This window comes from Engraulis encrasicolus, chromosome 8, assembly GCF_034702125.1.
Source record: "Engraulis encrasicolus isolate BLACKSEA-1 chromosome 8, IST_EnEncr_1.0, whole genome shotgun sequence".
Taxonomy (NCBI): domain Eukaryota; kingdom Metazoa; phylum Chordata; class Actinopteri; order Clupeiformes; family Engraulidae; genus Engraulis; species Engraulis encrasicolus.
Window position 1 is genome coordinate 7,910,456 of NC_085864.1, and position 21,332 is coordinate 7,931,787.

General features: G+C 41.5%; 1 long non-coding RNA gene across 1 annotated transcript; it reads right to left on the reverse strand.

Annotated features, from left to right (window-relative positions):
* Positions 1 to 19,533: 19,533 nt before the first annotated feature.
* On the reverse strand, positions 19,534 to 20,428 carry LOC134453479 (uncharacterized). Its single transcript, XR_010035620.1, has 2 exons — positions 20,094 to 20,428; positions 19,534 to 19,735 (listed from the first exon to the last, which is right to left on the reverse strand). It is a non-coding gene; the product is annotated as an uncharacterized LOC134453479 (long non-coding RNA).
* Positions 20,429 to 21,332: the final 904 nt, after the last annotated feature.

Below are 21,332 nucleotides of genomic sequence, written 5' to 3' on the forward strand. Positions count from 1 at the left end.
CTGCTTATCCATCAAAGACACGGAACAACTTCTTTTTAAATCAAAGCAAGTATATTATGAACACAGTGATAGAGCAGGTAGATTGCTTGCTCATCAGCTACGCCAGAAAACGGCTAACACCACTATCCCTGAAATTCGCATTGCACCAGATAAAACCACCACACACCCACAAGATATTAATGACCAATTCAAAGATTATTACACAGGTATTTATACACCAGAGGCAAATTTGGATTCTAGGGAGATCCAAGAGTTCTTGGATAAACTTGAAATTCCGCAGATAAATCAGGAAGCGCAAACCTCTATCGACGCCCCTATATCATGTCAGGAAATCATGCAAGCCATTAGCTCTTTACAGAGCGGAAAGGCAGCGGGTCCCGACGGGATATCAGTTGAATTTTATAAAGCATTTTCCACTAAATTGGCACCCATACTAAGTCGTCTGTATGCAGACATTCTATCTTCTAACCGAATGCCAGATACCATGAACCAGGCTGTAATAACACTCTTAATGAAGAAGGGAAAGGACCCCCTGGAATGCAATGCATATCGACCAATAAGCCTCCTCTGTTATGACTACAAAGTTCTCACAAAAATCCTAGCACGTCGACTAGAAACTGTCATCTCTGATCTCATTTCCACTGACCAAACAGGTTTCATGCCTGGGAGGCAATCCTTTTTCAACATGCGGCGCCTCCTTAGTATACTTCATTCTAACCATTCCTCTGATACCCCTGAAGTTTTGCTGTCATTAGATGCCGAAAGGGCTTTTGACCGCATCTTGTGGCCATTTCTCTTTGAGGTGCTGGGAAGATTTGGTTTTGGCCCTACTTTCCTTACATGGGTGAACATAATTTATAATGCTCCTCAGGCTGCTGTGCGCACAAACTTAATAAACTCTAATTTCTTTACACTTCATTGTGGGGTGAGGCAGGGCTGCTGTCTATCACCATTTTTGTTTAATCTAGCAATTGAACCCTTAGCCATAGCTCTCAGAGCTGACAACAGACTTCCTGCCATTGTAAGGGGGGGCCTTTCCCATAAAGTTTCACTATATGCAGACGACCTTCTTTTATACCTCTCTGACCCTGCAGTCTCTCTACCCCGTCTCATACACTTTTTAGATCATGTCAAAAGGATATCTGGCTATAAATTGAACTTTTCTAAAAGTATAATTTTTCCTATTAACAGTTTGGCTCAAAATCTGGATTACCATACATGTCCATTTAGACTAGACAGAGAATCATTCACCTACCTTGGTATTGTGGTCACACGCACTTACAAAAATCTGTATGAGGCCAATTTTAAAAGGTTAATTGAAAAAATGAAACTTGATTTGAAGCGGTGGTCTACCTTGCCTATTTCACTAGCAGGCCGTGTTAACACAGTGAAGATGACAGTTCTTCCTAAATTTTTGTATGCGTTCCAAATGTTACCATTGTTTCTGCCTTTTACTTTCTTTAAAGAGTTGAATTCTCATATTTCAACATTTATTTGGAACAACTCTGTCCCAAGAGCTAGGAGGGCTATTTTGGAGATGCCTAAGCTAGCAGGTGGACTTGCACTTCCCAACTTTATGGTCTACTATTGGGCGGCCAATCTCTCTAAATTGCCTCATTGGATCACTGCATTTAGAACAGGACAGAACGCCACCTGGGTGACCATGGAAATTGAATCTTGTCCCTCATCTACACCACTATCCAGCCTTTGCAGTTCTTTTTCTAAGAAATCAAATTACTCTCCTTCCAATACTGTGACTAAGCACACTCTTAAAATATGGCGCCAATTTAGAAAGCATTATAATTTGAAGCACCCAAGTGGCTTTATGCCCATAACTCATAACGATATTTTCCCTGCTGCAAAAACAGACTCAGCTTTTCTTTCATGGTATGATAGTGGCATAGTGTTTTTCAAGGATTTATTTCATCGTAACACCTTCATTTCCTTTGAGACTTTACGCAAGAACTTTTCACTGCCTCAGGTCCATTTCTTCAGATATTTACAGGCACGCAGTTTTGCCAGAGAACATTATCCATTTCCTCATTTGCCTGACAATGATTTGCTTGACCAAATACTTGGGCGGGACCCTACTCAAAAGGGCATAATTTCTTTCATGTACAATACTATTTTAAATTCTGCTATGCCTTCAATTGAGAAGACAAGATGCACATGGGAACAGGACTTGGGTGTTCCAATCCCTGCGTCGACCTGGGAAGGTTGCCTGGATTGGATACACACTTCATCTTTATGCCTTAGACATAATCTGATTCAGTTCAAAATTCTTCACAGACTGCATTTCTCTAGGGAAAGGTTGGCCCACATTTACCCCAACACTGACCCACATTGTTTGAGATGTCATCAGGGCTTGGCCACTCTTGGACATATGTTCTGGTCATGTCCATCACTGACTAGTTTCTGGACTCAAATATTTGATGCCTTTACACATATGTGTGGCAGTCACATTCCATTAGACCCCGTCACTGCTGTATTTGGTGTTATAGGTGATCATGTTAAGATATCTACGTCCCAAACATACGCCATTGCATTTGGTTCACTTCTTGCAAGGAGACTCATCTTGCGACAATGGAAGTCTGCTAATTCTCCGTCTTTCCTTTGTTGGGTCAAAGAGGTTTTGGCTTCTTTACCTTTAGAAAAACTTAGATACTCAAGGGGTAGATCCTCTAGCAGGTTTCACAAAACGTGGAGCCCTTTCCTGGAGTTTGCAGAAAGTCTTTCTTTTGAGCGTCAGTGATGCCTACTTAAAGGCACTGGGCGTAGTACAGTTGCACTAATTAGAAATTGACACTCAAACAAATCCACATAATGTTGCAACGTTAAAATGCTCCTCAATGTAGCAGACCTTTTTGTGGTTTTTTTGTTATTTTTTTTGTGTTATTATTTTTGTTGTTATCATTGTACTTTCTTTGTTATATTTCTGTTATCATTGTTTCCATGTATGTACTTTATTTATTAATGATCATTTTTGCATTATTAAGTTATTACTTCAAATTGGATGCTGTATGTGTTATGTGTACCTCTGGGTGGGTGGGATTTGGGTTGCTGTTTGTAAAATTTTGAAAATCTATAAATAAAGTTACAAAAAAAAAAGAGAAAAGAATAAATGTCTTCACACCAGGAGGTAAAAGCCATTCACGTAACCGGCCATCCGAGTACTTTGTTCGTGAACGAATGCTCTCGCCACTTTTGGGGGAAAACGAAATGAATGTCTCATTAACTTACATGCAACATCGACACAGTCCATGCTTCATCCACGGCTGTTTGGCTATATTATTTGAACAGCCGACAACACAACACATATTCGGCATGTTGAGCGTGAACAATGCTAGTGTAGGTCTTTTGTCTTTCATTTCTTCTTTCCCAACAATAACAGGCCCTTGCCTGGGCTTATCCCACAATGTTATCCCCCAAAAAAGAGCGTGACGCACATGGCAAACGTCACGCCGGTTATATACGTATGACATACATTTTTAGCATCTAATTCACACATCTAGCCGATCATTTACGTAATTAGCGAAATAGTTGACAGCTCTGTAGATGATCAGTATGTTTTTGTGTACTGTCTGATCCAGAAAAAGGGGTAAAACAGTGGCGTGCACAGACAAGGGGGGTCGGGGACATGTGGACCTTGTGGCTGCTTTACAAGGCTATAAAGGTTATATGATGTATCGAAGCATTATTGTCACATGCGTGTGATTGTCAAACATTTGTAGATGACCATGTGAACATGGACCACTGTACATTGTTGTGACAAAATAAAGAACCTTCAAAAAGGCATTTTTTGTCCAGTAGGGCAAAGGAGCAAGTGCTTTAGCACCACCTTGTCCTTATCTGTGCACACGTATGGGGTAAAAGATATTAAGCCTGTTTCCTCCCTCAGTCCTTGACTCATAGCTCTATGCTATTCTTTTTTTTGCTTTTACCACCACCATTACCAAACTCCTTATATCACGGGGTGACAAGGGCCATGTCTGGAGGTCGGAACTGAAAATGGTTTTAGTTGTTTCTGCAGGGAAGTATTTAACTGATGGAGGTAAACAAAGACAGGTTTTAATTTGGGCTAATTGACTTTAAAGGTTGAACATTTGGGGACGTTATTGGTGTTATTATACTGGGTGGGTGGGGGGTTTTATGCGAAGGTGATGGAACACACTGAGCAGAGGAAGCGGAGGAGTGAGGAGGCGAGAGGAGGGGGAGAGAGAGGGCTGACGAGGATGAGCTGAGCTGACGCCGGGAAGCAGATGCCGGAGGCCTGGGGGGACGGCAAGCTGGAACCCGGACGGGCCTAGGAAGAAGGCGGATGGCATTCTGCCTGATGATGAGAGTCCGCGAGCTGGGTGCAGGGTTTAATGGCACTTTGGAAATGGAGGGGTGAGAATGCTTGCCCCTCAGAAAACAGAAAGATAATTAACCTCCTCCATAAGTAAGTCTCCATTGGGGACAAGGAGGCTCGATGTGCTCAGGGGGGAGGAGGGAGATGTGCTCAGGGGGGAGGAGGGAGATGTGCTCAGGGGGGAGGAGGGAGATGTCATCCAGACCTGGCCCCTGCACACTGCAGTTGAACATACTTGCTCCATTGCACAGAATGGAAGTCCTCTCCGTCCAAGAAGGCAGACTGCTTGGCTCCCGTGCTCTCTCACAGATCTCTCTCTCTCCTCCTCTCCTCAACTGCTTTTTCACTCCTCCCTCCGACTCACTCTCTCTCTGTCTTGGGCCCCAGCCTTGCCACAGTAATTGTAGCGTAAAACTCAGTATATGTAACGGTAATGGCCGTTCTTCACTGGTACAAAATGCTCACTCACTTCTGCCAGGGTTGCAGAGAGACATTGCTTTACATTCTCCAGAGTAAGTTCTAAAACTCGAATTCATATTACGTAGGCTACATGACCTACTGAACCGACACCTTACACAAGATTATGCAATCGAATGGTGTCCTACCTTAACCACTTGTACAAAATGCTCACTTCTGCCTTGGTTTCAGAAACATTTCTTTCTCCAGAGTAAATTCTAAAACTGCTATTCATATTACGTACCATAGGTTACATGACCTGCTGAACCAAAGGTCCTACGTACAGTACACGCTGATGTAAACTCTTAAGACTCTTCAGTCAGCAGAGTGTACTGTACTTTCAGATGAAGGCCATGTAGGCCACTCTGAAATAAACTCCTAACGCCCCAGTATGGATGAGCGGTTAGGGCGTCAGACTTGCATCCCAGAGGTTGCCGGTTCGACTCCCGACCCGCCAGGTTGGTGGGGGGAGTAATCAACCACTGCTCTCCCCCATCCTCCTCCATGACTGAGGTACCCTGAGCATGGTACCGTCCCACCGCACTGCTCCCCATGGGGCGCCACTGAGGGCTGCCCCCTTGCACGGGTGAGGCATAAATGCAATTTCGTTGTGTGCAGTGTGCAGTGTTCACTTGTGTGCTGTGGAGTGCTGTGTCACAATGACAATGGGAGTTGGAGTTTCCCAATGGGCTTTCACTTTCACTGTATGTAAAGGTTTGAAAATCGAGTTAAAATGACAGAATCCATGTCGACGAGTGAACCCATGTGAGCGGCTGTTGTTGCTGAAAAAAACTGTCACGTTTCACTTGCGTTGTATATTTCCCCTTTTCCGCTACATTTACATTTTGACTGGGTCATGTTTATGAAAATCACACAATCCTGATTGGTTCTTCCATATTTTGGTTTGGTTGCAGGGTGAATCCGAAGGTCTTCCAAACACTTGTGTAAACTCACAAAGCGGAAGGCGAACTACTGGTTCTGGTGCTGGTTTGTCTGGGACCGCCCATATAAACGAGCAGGTGCACATGAAAAGCAGAAGGTAATGATCGCCGGAAGCCTGGGGGTGAGAGAGGGTGGCAGACTTGTCTCTCTCCAGCGGATTTAGCGTGGACATAACGGTGCATGTGAGTTGGTCCTTTTACCAGACCGGTTCTCTCCCCTCTCTCGATGAACTACCGAAACGTGACACTTGGACTAGCTGCCATAGAGTTTTAGATTTTTTTTAGTCACGTATATGCTTAAAAAGTGATTTTAAGTGTCTATGACGTCACATACTTACTAGCAAAATGCTAGTGAGTAGTGGGCAACAAAAACTCCCCCTGTAAATAATCAAACGGACATATATGCTTTTTTTGTTAAACTTTTGATATAAAACCCTTATTGTCTCCAGAACAACATTCAAATCTGAGCCCTGATGAAAAGACCTTTGTGAAAATTAAGATTTTTAGCATCTAACTCCATTGGGTCCCATTCATTCTGGTCTCCGGTGCGCGACTAGTGGAGAACTCATTGGAAGTGCAGCCAAAAAAGCTGGTAAGCCTACGATGGGGCTTAATAGCAAGTGGCAAGGCTGTTCTATAAGGGCTGTGCCGTTACCTTATGTTGATGCAACATAAAGTTAAGGCTCCTCCCCTTTAGAAAACGAAGCCTTGAGGTTTTATCATAGTTCTGCAGGGTAGCGCCGTAACAATAGAGATTTAATTTTTTTGCAGGATACAATGTGGTGGTGGCAAGAGAAATGCTGGGCACGAGGCAGAGCCGCTGACCGGTTTGTCATCTGAAAGCCTCCAACATCTGAAAGTCTCAAACATCTGGCATAAAACCTGATTTGTTTTTGTAAACAATGCTCATGGAGGGGGCGGGGCTTTCTTTTTCTCTATCCCAGTGGCCCATGGTGTCATAATCAGGGCAGGGCCGCTGACAGCTTTGGCTTGGTCAAATCTATCTGAAAGACAGCCACCCCCCAACTCAATACATAAAATGTAATGTGAACCCAATTCTGTCTGGGACAAACTGACCCCTTTGCCCCACCCACCCCCTCCCTGCGGCATCCCTGGCTGGACGCAAGAGATGTTGAGAACAAACAATTATGAGGCCTTTTGTTGTGTCGAATTAGAGTCAACAACAAATTGGACACTGACAAATTGGACGGGAAAAAACATGGACAGACGAATAGGTCATAGGGTTCTCTCTCCCATCTGTGGCTGGGTGAAGTGTCCCTGTACGTTCAGCAGGGGAGAGCCGTCAGTCAACTTCAGACTCTGACTTCTGGAGCACAGAACACACACCCTGATTGCAAGACAACAAGCCAGGCTCCCTGTCATGACATGACAAAGATCTGAAACTCCTATGCATAGCCAGGTTCCAGGTGCTGCTGAAGTGCAGTCATCAGTAATCCATACTAAACAAGAAGGATCACCTGCACACTGCTGGACTTGATTTTGCTGCTTTTTTATTTAGCGTAGGTGAACAACGCGTTTCGCCTTGCGCTTTGTAAGGTTCACTTTGACATTCGCATGACATGACAATTGGTCTTCACCCCTTGTGGTGGTCATACCATCATAGTCCTTTTTTAATCAAACTTTAAAAGTTGTGGATACATGTATTGTTGGCTTAAATGTTTCTTTATTTGCTTCAAAAGAAAAAAGAAAGAAACACAATTTGACATGACAGGAACCGTTGCTACGGGGAAAGGTGTTTACGGAACGGTGAATTGGCATTGTGTCATGTGAAGACTACATGCTCTGATTGAATTATTCTAACTGTAGCCTTTTCTTTCTAGACTCCCCATATTTTGTTAAAACCTCAAATCTTAAAGCATAAACACCCATCTCAGACATTCAAAGAGAACATGTTTGAATCAGTGTCATGGCAGGACTTTCACATTCAGAGAAGTCAAGGTTAAAAATGAATAGGCTGAAGTTAAAATTGCCAACAAAATTACATTACATTACATTACATTGCATTTGGCGAACGCTTTATAACAAAAGTTACTTTCAAAAGAGGACATAATCATAGTAGCCCACATCACTAGCGAATACAAAGTGCACAGGAAATATACAGAACAACAAGTGCAGATGTAAAGAAGGGTTAGGGTTTTTTTTAAAGGCCTCAAATACTTTGCCTGAAAACAGTGCTGAATTGTGTTTCCCCAACAATGCGGGGCAGAATAAGATAAAGGATTAATTTAACAACAGAAGGTTGAATTTACATGCTAATGTGCAGCCCTGTACTCTGCAGACTTTGCTTTGTAGCTCTTTTGTATTTGAGTTTTGTGTTGACGCATTTTGAGTCATCAGACTTCTGTGGCGCATTGACGTCTACATCCAAACCAAACCATTTTGTTTATTCATTAGGCTTACATTTTGAATAAGCTTTATTCCATTTCATTAGTTCTGAAGCCAGGACCGCTGACTGTTTTGGCTGGAGCCCAGGACAAAGTCATCTGAAAGGGCCCACCCCACCCAATAAATATAATTTAATGAGAACCCGAATCTGGGCTCCCTCTGTCCCTGGGCCCGGGACAACTGCCCCCCCTCCTGTTGGCTTCCCTGTCTGTAGCTGCCCTATACGTTTTGCGTACATCACTTTGTTCAGTGGCAGCTGTGTGACATGCACTTTAAAAATGAATCAAACTCTAATTAAACTTACACAAATCATTTACAGTGGAACTGCACATATGGAATTGCATATGACTTTCATAGCCTATGGCTTTTTTTATTTTTTGTATGCTTTAACATGTACAGAATTTATCCTGGTACCTCTTGTGTCATTTTGCCATTAACCCCTTTGCGCAGAGCCTATATTATAACCAACATGATCTCCAAAAATTCTGTGCTCCTGGACACGGATGTTAAGGACACAAAATCCGTGTCCAGGAGCACGGATTTTGCCAAAATTCTGTGCTCCTGGACACGGAATTGTTTTCCGTGCTCCTGGACACGGAATTGTTTGAAGTGCTTTCTATAGGCTATTTCCACAGTCTTGTGTTTTCTCAGGATTTTTCTAATTTCAAATATTTTGTCTAAAAAAAAACATTTCTTACTGACAGGTTAGGGTTAGGCATTGTTTTGGTCTGGGCACAGCTAGTTTTCTTTCCTTCATTATATGAGTTTGATAGCCAAGCAACCAACTGGAAAAGGTATTTATCAAAAATATGTCTTTAATGACAGGTTAAGGTTAGGGAATGTTTTGGTCAGGGCACAACTTAAATTGCTATAGCATTATTTTGTTTAGGATTAGCATTTGGTATGTATTTTCTAATGATAGAGTTAACACAATGCTGTGGTAATAGCCTATAGAAAGCACTTCCGTGTGCCCATCACGGAAAACAATTCCGTGTCCAGGAGCACAGAAAACAATTCCGTGTCCAGGAGCACGGAATTTTGGCAAAATCCGTGCTCCTGGACACGGATTTCCTGTCCTTAACATCCGTGTCCAGGAGCACAGAATTTTTGGAGATCAGGCTGGTTATAACCTTACTGTCACCAAAACTGTAATGACTATGTCTTAATCTGTTACCTAAGGCTCTTGGTAATGTCATTGCAATGTTGTGATGAAGTGATTGAGTATTTGTTTCAGCAAATAATCAATAGGCCCGCCCCTGAACCCATCTGCACAAAGAGGGTACTAAAAATCAAAAACGTAAATTGATTTTATAATAGTAAATGCATTATATTCTTTTTAAATAACTTAATTATATTGTGTTTTGCCAGTACATTTGTATTAGTCAGCTAAGCTGCATGCATGTTTTCTGCTGAATCTGTTTCAAGGTAGCAGACTTCACTCAGGTTTCTTGAGAATTGTACAAATGAGAACGTTGCACACTGAGGAAGGCACACGCCGGAATGTGCCTGTGCACAAAAATAAAGAAGAAAAAATTGATGCAAGGTGCGCCCCCCCTTTCTTTGATTCTGCTGAATCTGTTCTCATTTGTACAATTCTGCTGTACAGTTGGGCAAAATTGTCCCAGCTGGTAAATGGACAATTAACATCATTTATTATATGGTGTGACGTCATCGGTCGAATGCTCCATTCATTTCAATGGGGCTCCCCAACGTTCGCATGTCTGTTATGTAAGGGTTAACGTTCGGCGAGAAGGTCGCTACCGTGGAATAGCAGCACTTCAGAGAGAACAAGACCCCTCCGCTCCGCGTCGGGGTCTAAAGATTCTCTCTGTCGTGCTGCTATTCCACGGTAGCGACCTTCTCGCCGAACGTTAACCCGCTTATTATATGGATATACTTAAATGATTCACACATGCGGGGACATTTCTTTAGACCTATTTAATGTTAAGATTGTTGCTGCGCAAAACAAAACAGAGCCGTTGTGGAACACCGCTAGGCAACAGCTAGGTAGGCTAGCCAGGACAGGTGTTGTCTATCACAGCAGCTGATTAGAGTGACAAAAGACCGGACCCTCTGCGGAGTGATATGAAACATTCGCTTTAGCCACTGACTTGTATACAAGCCAGTGGCTTAAGCAGTGAACGTCTTGTTGCCATTGACAGCGGTAGCCAGGACAACGGGTGCTGTCTATCACAGCAGCTGATTAGAGTCTTGTTGAAAAGTCGCTTTAGCAGTGAAAAGTCTTGTTGCCATTGACAGCGGTCTGTTATAGACCAACCCGTCCGTTATCGAAAAATAACAGACGTCCGAACGTTGGGGAGCCCCGTTGAAATGAATGGAGCATTCGACCGATGACGTCGCACCATATAATAATTTTCGATAACAGACGGGTTGGTCTATATCAGACCGCTGTCAATGGCAACAAGACTTTTCACTGCTAAAGCGACTTTTCAACAAGACTCTAATCAGCTGCTGTGATAGACAACACCTGTTGTCTAGGCTACCTAGCTGTTGCCTAGCGGTGTTCCACAACGGCACTGTTTTGTTTTGCGCAGCAACAATCTTTTGACATGAAAAACTATAATAAACTTAACATTAAATAGGCCTAAAGAAATGTCCCCGCCATGTGTGAATCATTTAAGTATATCCATATAATAAGCGGGTTAACGTTCGGCGAGTCGGTCGCTTTGTGGAATAGCAGCACTTCAGAGAGAACAAGACCCCTCCGCTCCGCGTTGGGGTCTAAAGATTCTCTCTGTCGTGCTGCTATTCCATGGTAGCGACCTTCTCGCCGAACGTTAACCCTTACGTATGTACTAAAGGGAGCTAAGTTATTGACATACTTGCCATAAGTGATCATAAAAGACTGCGTTTTGTATTTTTAAAAGGTGTGCAAACAGTGTTTATGTCCTGTAGTTCACTATTTTGAACTTTAAGCCCCTTTTTTGAGTGGTCTGCAATGTTTTAGAGTCTCCCTCACCGTTTTTTTTCATGTTTTGATGCAGTCTCCTTTATTTAGCTCATTTGTATTTTGTTTCAATTGGCTTTGCAATGGCGGTCTACAGTATGTGCATGTCCAACTATGTTATTAAAAGCCACCTTAAACATTAGTTTTCGAAAGTCTACCATTCACCAATTGGTTAGTGGTGTTCACTAGCAGTCTCTAACAAGTTTGAAGGCGAAAAATGACTTCTGTCATTTTTTATTTGCCATTTTGTGAAAGAAAGTGAAAGTGAAAGTGAAACTTAATTTACAAAATGTTACATAAAACACGACAGAAGCCATATTTCGCTACAAAAATTGTGAAGGAACACCAGTGAATACTGCTGAACACTTGGTGAGATGCACATTCTTGAAAACAAATGTTGAAGATGATTTTAAGAACAGAGTTGGACATGCCCAGACAGCCATTCTAAAGCTAGTTGAGATAAAATCCAAATTAGCCAAATAACAGAGACTGCAATGTATGAGATAAACGGTGATGGGGACTCTAAGATATTGCAGACAACTCAGAAAATGGCCTTAATGTTTAAAAAAGTGAAGTTGTCCTTTAAAACTGTCTCATGTGCTTCACAGTAGTTCTTTGGGACTTTTCCCCCCATAAAACTGTCAGGACAGATCCTTGCCCGTCTACTATCCAGTCTACTGATGAATAAATCCTTCCCATCACATTACATTACATGATGAAAAATGTTAATCTACCCCTACAAAGAGGACATTAGTATTCAATATCTGCTCACTCCGCAATCACCAGATCCCTTTAATTATTTATAGGCCTACCATCTGCCTATAGGGTCATTCCATGTCAATTCATACGATAACTTTTAATCTCCTCAGGTTATGTACATGTACCTGTAACTTTCAATGTCTCAAGTTTTAGTATTCTACATCTGGCTTTTGGAAATGAGGCCCTCCAAGGTTTGGGTACCATGCCCATTGCCCACTTTGTCAAGTCCAGGAATTGCATCTCATAATTAATAAGCAGAACACCTGTAGCTTTCATTTGAAAACAACTACAGGCATTAACATGAACATGTCCCATCAGTCTGGCATTTTTGATTGCCCAATTTTGTTACAAGTGGCTTTCAATAACCTGACAATCTACACCTGAAAGGTATGGCAACATGATCTGTATGACTTGCAGTGTCCAGTGATGAGCCGTGTAATATTGAATAAGAGAGGTCCTTTTACATGGCTGGAAAAAACTAATGAAAAGTATGAAGACACCCGTGATATGCAAAAACTGGTGTGGATTTACCTTTGTTCTTTGCTCTGGTTAACACATAATATGTTCAAATTCTTTATTAGAGGATAACCCCTTGAGACAAATAACAAATTGGTATTTTTCTGAGGAGCAATATGGTAGAGCAATATGGTAGATAACAAGGGGCAGTCATGGGTGAGCGGTTAGGGCGTCAGACTTGCATCCCAGAGGTTGCCGGTTCGACTCCCGACCCGCCAGGTTGGTGGGGGGAGTAATCAACCAGTGCTCTCCCCCATCCCCCTCCATGACTGAGGTACCCTGAGCATGGTACCGTCCCACCGCACTGCTCCCCATGGGGCACCACTGAGGGCTGCCCCCTTGCACAGGTGAGGCATAAAATGCAATTTCGTTGTGTGCAGTGTTCACTTGTGTGCTGTGGAGTGCTGTGTCACAATGACAATGGGAGTTGGAGTTTCCCAATGGGCTTTCACTTTTCACTTTCTTTCACAACAAGTTAATACAATAGCTGTAGATAGCTTGTTCTTGCTCACAAGCAAACAACAGAAAACAGTATCTTATAATGTTCATTTGCTGAAGAATACCCTCCATATTTGTGTTTAACAGGCTAACAGCAGGTCAGCACACTAGACTGTGATTTAAGTGTTATTACATTTAACATTTTCTTTGAAAATCATTCCCGTTCATTGTTTCTCCTTTTTTGTGCCAGACAAGAGGCACATTAAAATGGATTCAAAGATGCTGCAAAGTCTCTGCCAAGATATCAGGGAGAGAAAGAGAGAGAGAGAGAGGATGAGAGAGTGAGAGTGTGTGTGTGAAAGATAGAGCGAGTGAGATGAGCAATTGAAATATAATTTTCACACCAAGCTAGGACATTATCACTGTGTGCTTTTGTGCATATGCGTGAGTGTGTGTGTGTTGGTGTGTGTAGGCTATGTGTGCGTGTGAATGTGCGTGTGTCCATGCATGCATAAGTGTGTGCGTGCGTTTCTTGCCGTCTGAATTAGGGTTATTTAGGAATTAAGTTATTTTTGAGTTTGTGTGTGTGTGTGTGTGTGTGTGCACGCGCGCATGCGTGCGTGTGACGTCCATGCATACGTGTAGGAGAGGATATCAAAAAGCCTGCCATCCCGGCCCGTCTGATCATAGAAGATATGCTCTAAAATGAATGACATTCTGGAATATCCCAGACAACAAAGGCAGAACTCAAAATAACTTCTTATCACTATTCCCTCTTAAAAGGTTTATATTGAACTTTCATTTGTCTTTTTGTGCAGTTCAGAAAACCAATGAAACAGCAAAGCATTGATCTTTTATAACTATTTCTAGGGAGTATTCCATTGATGCTTCTCTCTGTCTGTTTTCCCCTCTATTTTCAGTAGGCCCTTGATTGTCTAGTCACACATCAATTTTCTCTACTTCCTCTCCTCTCTCTCTTTCTCTTTTTCTTTCTCTCTCTCTCTCTCTCTCTCTCTCTCTCTCTCTCTCTCTCTCTTTCTCTTTCTCTTTTTCTTTCTCTCTCTCTCTCTCTCTCTCTCTCTCTCTCTCTCTCTCTCTCTCTCTCTCTCCCGGTACTGTAGCCTATAGCCTATCTTCCTATACGGTTACTATGGTGATGGCAACGTCAGTCATTTACGGTGGACTTTGCTTTCTCACTTTAAGAAACTTAGCTATTTAGACTGTTTTTCTTTTTCTTGTTCCTAGAGTTATTATTCTTCTGTGTTTGCATCGTCAACTGAAGCTTTTGACTGACTTTTCCGCTGGTGTTGTAGACATCCTTTAGGCCTATTACTTTTTCATGGTTGTATTTTTCACCGAGTAATTGAAAAATGTTGCGCAGGGAGACACTCTTCATGACCAACCAAGCATTTCGCCGCAAGTAACATGCCAAGCTCAGACAGCACAGGAGAGGTAGCTGAGCTGGTGTTAATGCTGGGCTGAGAAGAGAACCGTCTATGGGAGAAACAGAGAAAAGTAAGACAGCATGGCCTCAAATTGAAAAGTGTCAACACATAAGAGCCCGTCCTCACATGCACAAGATTTGATAATGCCTTTCAGACAAGGAAAATCAGCGCTAGCTCTAGTATCTAATGTAGGAATATTATTAGGCTACTATTTGTGTGTGTGTGTGTGTGTGTGTGTGTGTGTGTGTGTGTGTGTGTGTGTGTGTGTGTGTGTGTGTGTGTGTGTGTGTGTGTGTGTGTGTGTGTGTGTGTGTGTGTGTGTGCAGTTGTGTGTATATGTGTGTGTGTGTGCGTGTGTTTATGTGTGTGTGTGTGCGTGTGTGTCTGTGTGTGTGTGTGTGTGTGTGTGTGTGTGTGCGGGCGTGTTTGTGCTCCAGGGACTGTAACCAATACCCTGAAAAATAATAACTGTAAATTGCTTTGGATAAAAACATCAGATAAGTGTAATGTAATGCCATTGACGGCCCTATGTTTTCACATGAAATAAGAAATGTTTTCTAAAGGAATATTAAAAATTACATTTGCAATATAATTAAGTTATTTTTTTATGGGACCTAGTGAAGGTGTGGTCTGTTGTAAAGGTGGCCGCCTTCAATATAGGCCTTAAAGTGATACTGTCCCATTTTTGGAAATAAGCTCATTTTACACCTCCCCTTGAGTTAAATAATAGGGTTTTACCGTTGTCCTATACTTTCAACCATTCTCTGGGTACGGCAGTGCAAATTTTACCTCCATGCTAGCAGTTAACATTGAGTCCTATGAGACCAGCTGGCGGCTACTGGTCTCATAGGACTCAATGTTAACTGCTAGCTTGGAGGTAAAATTCGCACTGCCATACTCAGAGAACGGTTGAAAGTACAGGAGAAAGGTAAAACTCAACTATTTAACTAAAGGAGAGGTTTAATATGAGCTTATTTCCAAAAATGGGACAGTATCACTTTAAGTGCAGGGGGAAATCCTGGCGTACGGCCCTTGGAGGACTTAACCCTTTTCTGCAGAGCCTATGTTATAACCTTACTGTCACCAAAATTGCTATGTCTTAATCTGTTACTTAAGCCTCTTTGGGATGTAATAGCAATGTTTTTAAGATGTAGTTGCATATACTGAAGGCCCGCCGGCGACCCCATCTGAACTACTGAAATTTGAAGTGGCCCTTTGAATAAAAAATGGTTTCCCACCCCTGTTGTAGACCAAATTTGCCTAAATCATCATATTTATCAAGAGTTTTCTGTTTGACTTATTTTGTTTCTGTGTATACTGTGGGATATGACAGATGCTTTAATCCAAAAATAACCATGCCACTGTGAAGCGGGTATCTGACTTTTTTTTGTTATGAAGTCAACAGCAAAAACACAGCAGTCAGGCAAACATTGTATTTACAGGAAATGGCAAACTGCTTGGGGAGGAACAATGCCTGCTGTGACACAGAGTTATATTGACACCCTGGAGGAAAGTGTTGCGTAACAAAAACAGACAACGTACGGTAGCCTATACAGTATGTAGTATAAACAAACTGAAAACAGAGGGGAAAAAGCTTACATGCTACCATGCTTTTCAGAGCTGAGTGTCAAAAGCATTTTTCACTTGTGAGGAAGAGGAAGATAAGGCAGGGTGAAATCAACATTTGCTTCTTAAATGATATTGACATTTGACATGGACTGTTGACAGACTGGTGCATAAGACCATTTCAAATAAACAAATAAATACAATGTTTATTTATGAATAAATAATCATAAAAAGTACTGCCGAATCTCTACAGTTAAACAAACAAACAAATACTAAGCACATTTTTCCTACTTAAACATGGCACACGTTTTATTAAATCCAAGATCGTTTAATTCAAATTCATCAATTGAATCTAAGTGAGCTTAATCAGTTACAAACAGGGTTGGGGGAAAAGTGTCAGCCTATACCAGCATTCACAGCACAACAATATTCTAGAACCTTGGGGGAAATAGAGAGCTGATTCTGATCCCTGTTGTGTCTAACAGTCTAGTAGTGTGAAATACCAATAAGTCTGCAGTAGGCTAAGGAAAATTGCCAATTTAGGTTAACAAAGCATGGGGCCTCTTCATCTACAGTATACTATAGCTATTTCATGGTGTTTGATGGGCATGATGACTACTGGACCCCAATGCACTCGAAAGGTATATGAAAAGGTTAGAAATTAGATAATGGGACATTTACCACCACCAGCTCATCCATAAACATCTCTGCATGGCACACTTCCTGTCAGTAATATTGATATATTGAACTGAGATGGTTGATATGGATAACAAGCTTACTGTAGGTACAAGAGCAGTACTCCATTTCTGTGTGCGTGCAATTCCACCACTTGTATCTGTCAATCCTATCCGCTTTGCAGGTGATCCTCGAAGAGAAATGATAAAAGGTTTTACAACACTGATCTATGCTCCTAAATGAAAACAGAAAAGAAATGACAAAAACCTGCAACACTGATCAACACTTCCAAACATTTGGGAGCATTGAAAAGAATCTTCATAAATGCTGCCGAGAGCTGTCATAAATGCGTTAAGCCTGTGCACGATAAGGAGAATGTCAAGTCTCCGGTTTTCTCTGTTTATATTATACAAAGTACAAATGCTAACAGAACAAAAGCATTTAAAAAAGAATCTCCACTTTTGCCTGAATTTTTAGGAAGCTTTGCTTTCAGAGGAAAGACCTTAGTGTGTGGTGTTTGTTTAACAAAATACTCGGGTATATGTATAAAGGGCCCCTAAGAAACAACAGGAGCAGGAAGAGCAGACTGAGAGACAGGCAGCCACACCAAGCTGTCAGAACAGTCAACTGTCTCCCTGCCCTCACGCCGGCCTTTCTATCCCTCCTGACCTCACCACCCACAATTATCACACACACACACATCCACACACACACACACACACAAGCTAGGTTTATTTCAAAAGCGCCGTATAGGCATGTCCGCACGTTCCACACGTACAGTAGAAGAACACCCATGATTGGTAGCCTAAAGAAAACACGCACAGTTTACCCTGTCTCTGACCCGTACATACGATTTCCTCAATACAGCTGACATTGACTTGACCTTTACCTGAACTAATAGCTTTTCTTCGTTCAGATGTGCAACATGCAACACGGCGTGACACACAATTATCTTGGTGAGCTCGGTGAGAGAATACTAAGCACGGGGCTGCATGGTGAGGTGAACTCATGACATGTGAGGCTTTGTTTGCAATGTCAATTTTGCAGGGTGACTTCAACACCTTAGAGAGTCAAATCAAACACTCTGGGTGTTGATCCTACACGCTCAGTGAGAAATGAACACTGTGAAATCACATGTAAGGCTATACTGTGCTCCGGTGATGCACGACCCTTTATGTCCACATCATTTTACCATCTGCACCTTGGCCCATTATCAAAGCAGACAACCCAAGCCATTTCTTGGGATTACAGTGGGGGTTGCTAAACTGCCATCACCCTCAATCGATTTTTGTTCTTCTTCCTTGTCTTTTCTTTTCTTTTCCATCATGATCACCACTGGGATGTAATCTGTCTTCTCTTACAATGGTGTGGTGTGCAAACTCCATGCACAGACATGAGTGTCCACCCAGGGCTGCTGCTAACAGCTTTGACTGAGCCCTGGACAAAGTCATCTGAATGGTTTCCCCTCTCAGTACATAGCCTATGTAATGTAATAGGGAGCTGATTCTGGGCCTTTCCTCTCCCTGGGCCCGGCACTAAATGATCCCTTTGTCCCCCGCTATATCGACATCCTATGACAGTAAGCGTAATGGTTGATAGTGGCACGGGCAGAATGTACTGTACAAACTCCATATACAAACATGATCATCGCCTATTATAGGCCTTATCCTGCATGTTCAAAAAGGAAAAGTCCATATACTACATGGCTACACTGATGATGGCTCTTGTAGCCGAAATGTCTGTTTGACCCCTGCAAAGACTGAATTAAAATACACTGTATTCCCCAACATGTTCCACGAACTCTAAACTTTTGTGGAAACTTATTCCCGTTAAAGTTTTAGTTTTGTGACCAAATGTTTTATGTAAATACTACATACATGCATGCATATGCAGGACACAAAATCTTTAAGAAGATGATCAAAAACTTTGAAATGACTGAAAAGATTGAAAACTTTAATTCCATAATTAGATTTTTAGTTTTTAGCAGCCCAAGTCAAGTATGTACTCCAAACTCTAAAATGCACAGAAACAATAGCCTCGCGAGCCATCCTACGTACTTCCGCCAAAGGATTGGCTCCACTACTGTAGTCTGGCCGTGCTTCTCTGTGGAGTGCTTGCAGCAGTAGAATTTTGATTGCAACGCCCCCCAGAAAACAGCCAATAATCGAATACGCCCCCCACGTGGGGACGAAAGGGGGAGAACGCTCGTGACAATGACGTACACATCTGCGCCAGAGCCATTGGTCTGCGCTATGTTGTTGTTGAGTAACTGCCAGCGATTGGGTGAGAGGTGTCCAATAATTTCAAACTATAACTGAGTGCAAACTTCCTGCTTTCTACAATCGCTTCAGAGCAAACAAATGCCAGACCATAAATACGAAATGAAATGGTAGTATTATGGGATGGTCAGGACCAGGCTACAGAAACAATGGTTTACACAAAAGATTTGAGTTGAAAACTAAAACGTTTGTGTAAGTCTTACATAAAATCAGACATGTTATGTGAAAACAAATGTTATGAGAAAAAATAAAATCTTGAATGTTTTAGTAGCTGCTACTCAAAGATCTAACATGCTCCATTGACATAAATATTTCGAGAATGGTGCAAAAATCAATGCAATTAGTACTAAGCAGACAGTTAAAATTTTTAAGTAAACAAGCACAGCATTGTTTAGCTATATTGGCTCTAAGTTTTTGATTCCAAAATTAAAAGTTTTATGTTTTCCCATTTTAGAGCCCAAAAAAAACTTGGTTGGTTTATTGGTTGGTTTGGTTTTATACTAATGCACTAGGCTACCACCCCTCTGTTTAAACCAAATATAACATGAGCTTTAATTCCACAAACATGAACAATGCTTTATATCAAGTTTTTTTTTATTTATTTTGTTCCATGTGGTTGACAAACAAAAACAGTAGACAACAACACAACAACCATACAATACACATATTCATAAAATTTAGACCACACTGTCAACAGTCAATATATTACAAAGAATCAACCTCAACACATTAGGCAATTTAGTCATTTATTTGTTGTCCATTTCTGAATCTTTTATTAGGAGTTGGTGGCTGAAGGAGATCCATATAGCCTAACTTACAATAACATTTCTCCCAAAATAGTGTCAGACTTCACAACACAGTCAGTTGTTTATCCTTTGTTTTGTGTTGAGTAGAGCTGATGGATCATAGAGTTCTGGTGGTCCCATATCGGCTGCCTGTGGAGCATAAATAGGCCTAAGTTTAAGGCTTTCATGAGGACTTGTTGGATTAGGCCCCTACAGCATGATTGCTACACTGGTTTATACAGAAGTTCAATGTGCAATATGTCATCATGAAAATGCAACGCATCACTTGCAAATACACTGCAGATGTATGATACAAGAAAAAGATTTGTATGAAAGGCCTACACAAAGGCCTAACTAGCAGTAGCTACTAGCAGTAGCTAACATTCTAAGCTAAGTTGCTAACAAAACATACACCCAGTGTAGCATCAAGAGCACCTAATGTCACACACAGCAACATAGTAAACTACTACACATACACACCAATACACCTTTATGGGTCTTTTCTTACCTTGAAGTGAGGTTGATAGACACATTTTTCCATGCCAAGTTGTCAGTTGTGGTTTGATGGTCACATGGTGTTGAGTAAATCTATCCCCCATTGACAGATTCACCATTTTTAGAGAAGTTTGTATTTTATGTTACATTTTAATAAAATAGGGTTTCTATGGTTCTGACATGGATGGGTTCTTCTTTACACAAAGCAGAAGCTGGTAAACAATTAAAAAAAACAACTAAAACAACCAAAAAAGTGAGTGACCCAGCCTTAGGATTCGAACTCTCAACCTCAAGATAAGGACATGCCAATATGGCTATATGCAGAGGACTATCCCCTACACCACTCAACTGCAGGTTTTGAATTCGTAGAAAGTTAGCCCTGTTAGAAAGTATTGGACTTACTCATAATTAACAGTCAAATGTGTTTCACACATACTTTCCACTTCAAATTCGACCAACTGACATCATACCAAAACAATGATGTTTGAATGTGATTTTTTTTTTTTTTTTTTACTAACATCCTGTGCTGGGAATCGAACTTGAAACCATCATGTTTTGAGGCCAACTGCTTAACTGTTAGTCCATGACTGCCCAAGCCCAACACGCTGACATCCATAGTCTCATATCTCAGATACTGTATAGTTCCAATTGACATGATTTAAAGAATTTGTAACTTTCACAGTTTCGAGAGAAATAAACAATAAATATCTACTTGAGTGTTTTTTATTGGTAATACAGGGTTCAAACCTGCAATCCTCTGATCTTGTGGCCATTCCCCTATCCAGACCACAGCAACTCAAACATTGTCTTGCTTTACCAAAGCCTTTTTCTTTTGTAATTTCGCTCAAAACTAAATGTGAAAAATATTGCTAATTAAAGCTGGAGTCATGGGTCTGGTGGCCATCTGAACATTTTCATACCATGTTCTAGGAAGTAGGTAAGGTTATCTCCATGTTGGGGATTGAACTTGCAACCTTTGAGGTTGAAGACCAGCTGTTTAACCACTACTCCATGGTCGCCTCAGCTGTTGTCAAGACATCTAACCTCTCATATGCCAGATAGAGTTCCAATTTACAAACTCAAAGACATTGTGTTAGGATGTCAGTTGTACTTAAAAACACAATGCCAACCAGAGTTAATTTATTGGTACCTGAAAACCTGTTGAGAACACCTAAAATGTGTATGTCATCTGGACATTTTTGCTATATTGAGTACTACAGCGTAAACTTTTCTAGTTCGTTGTACTGTTGGG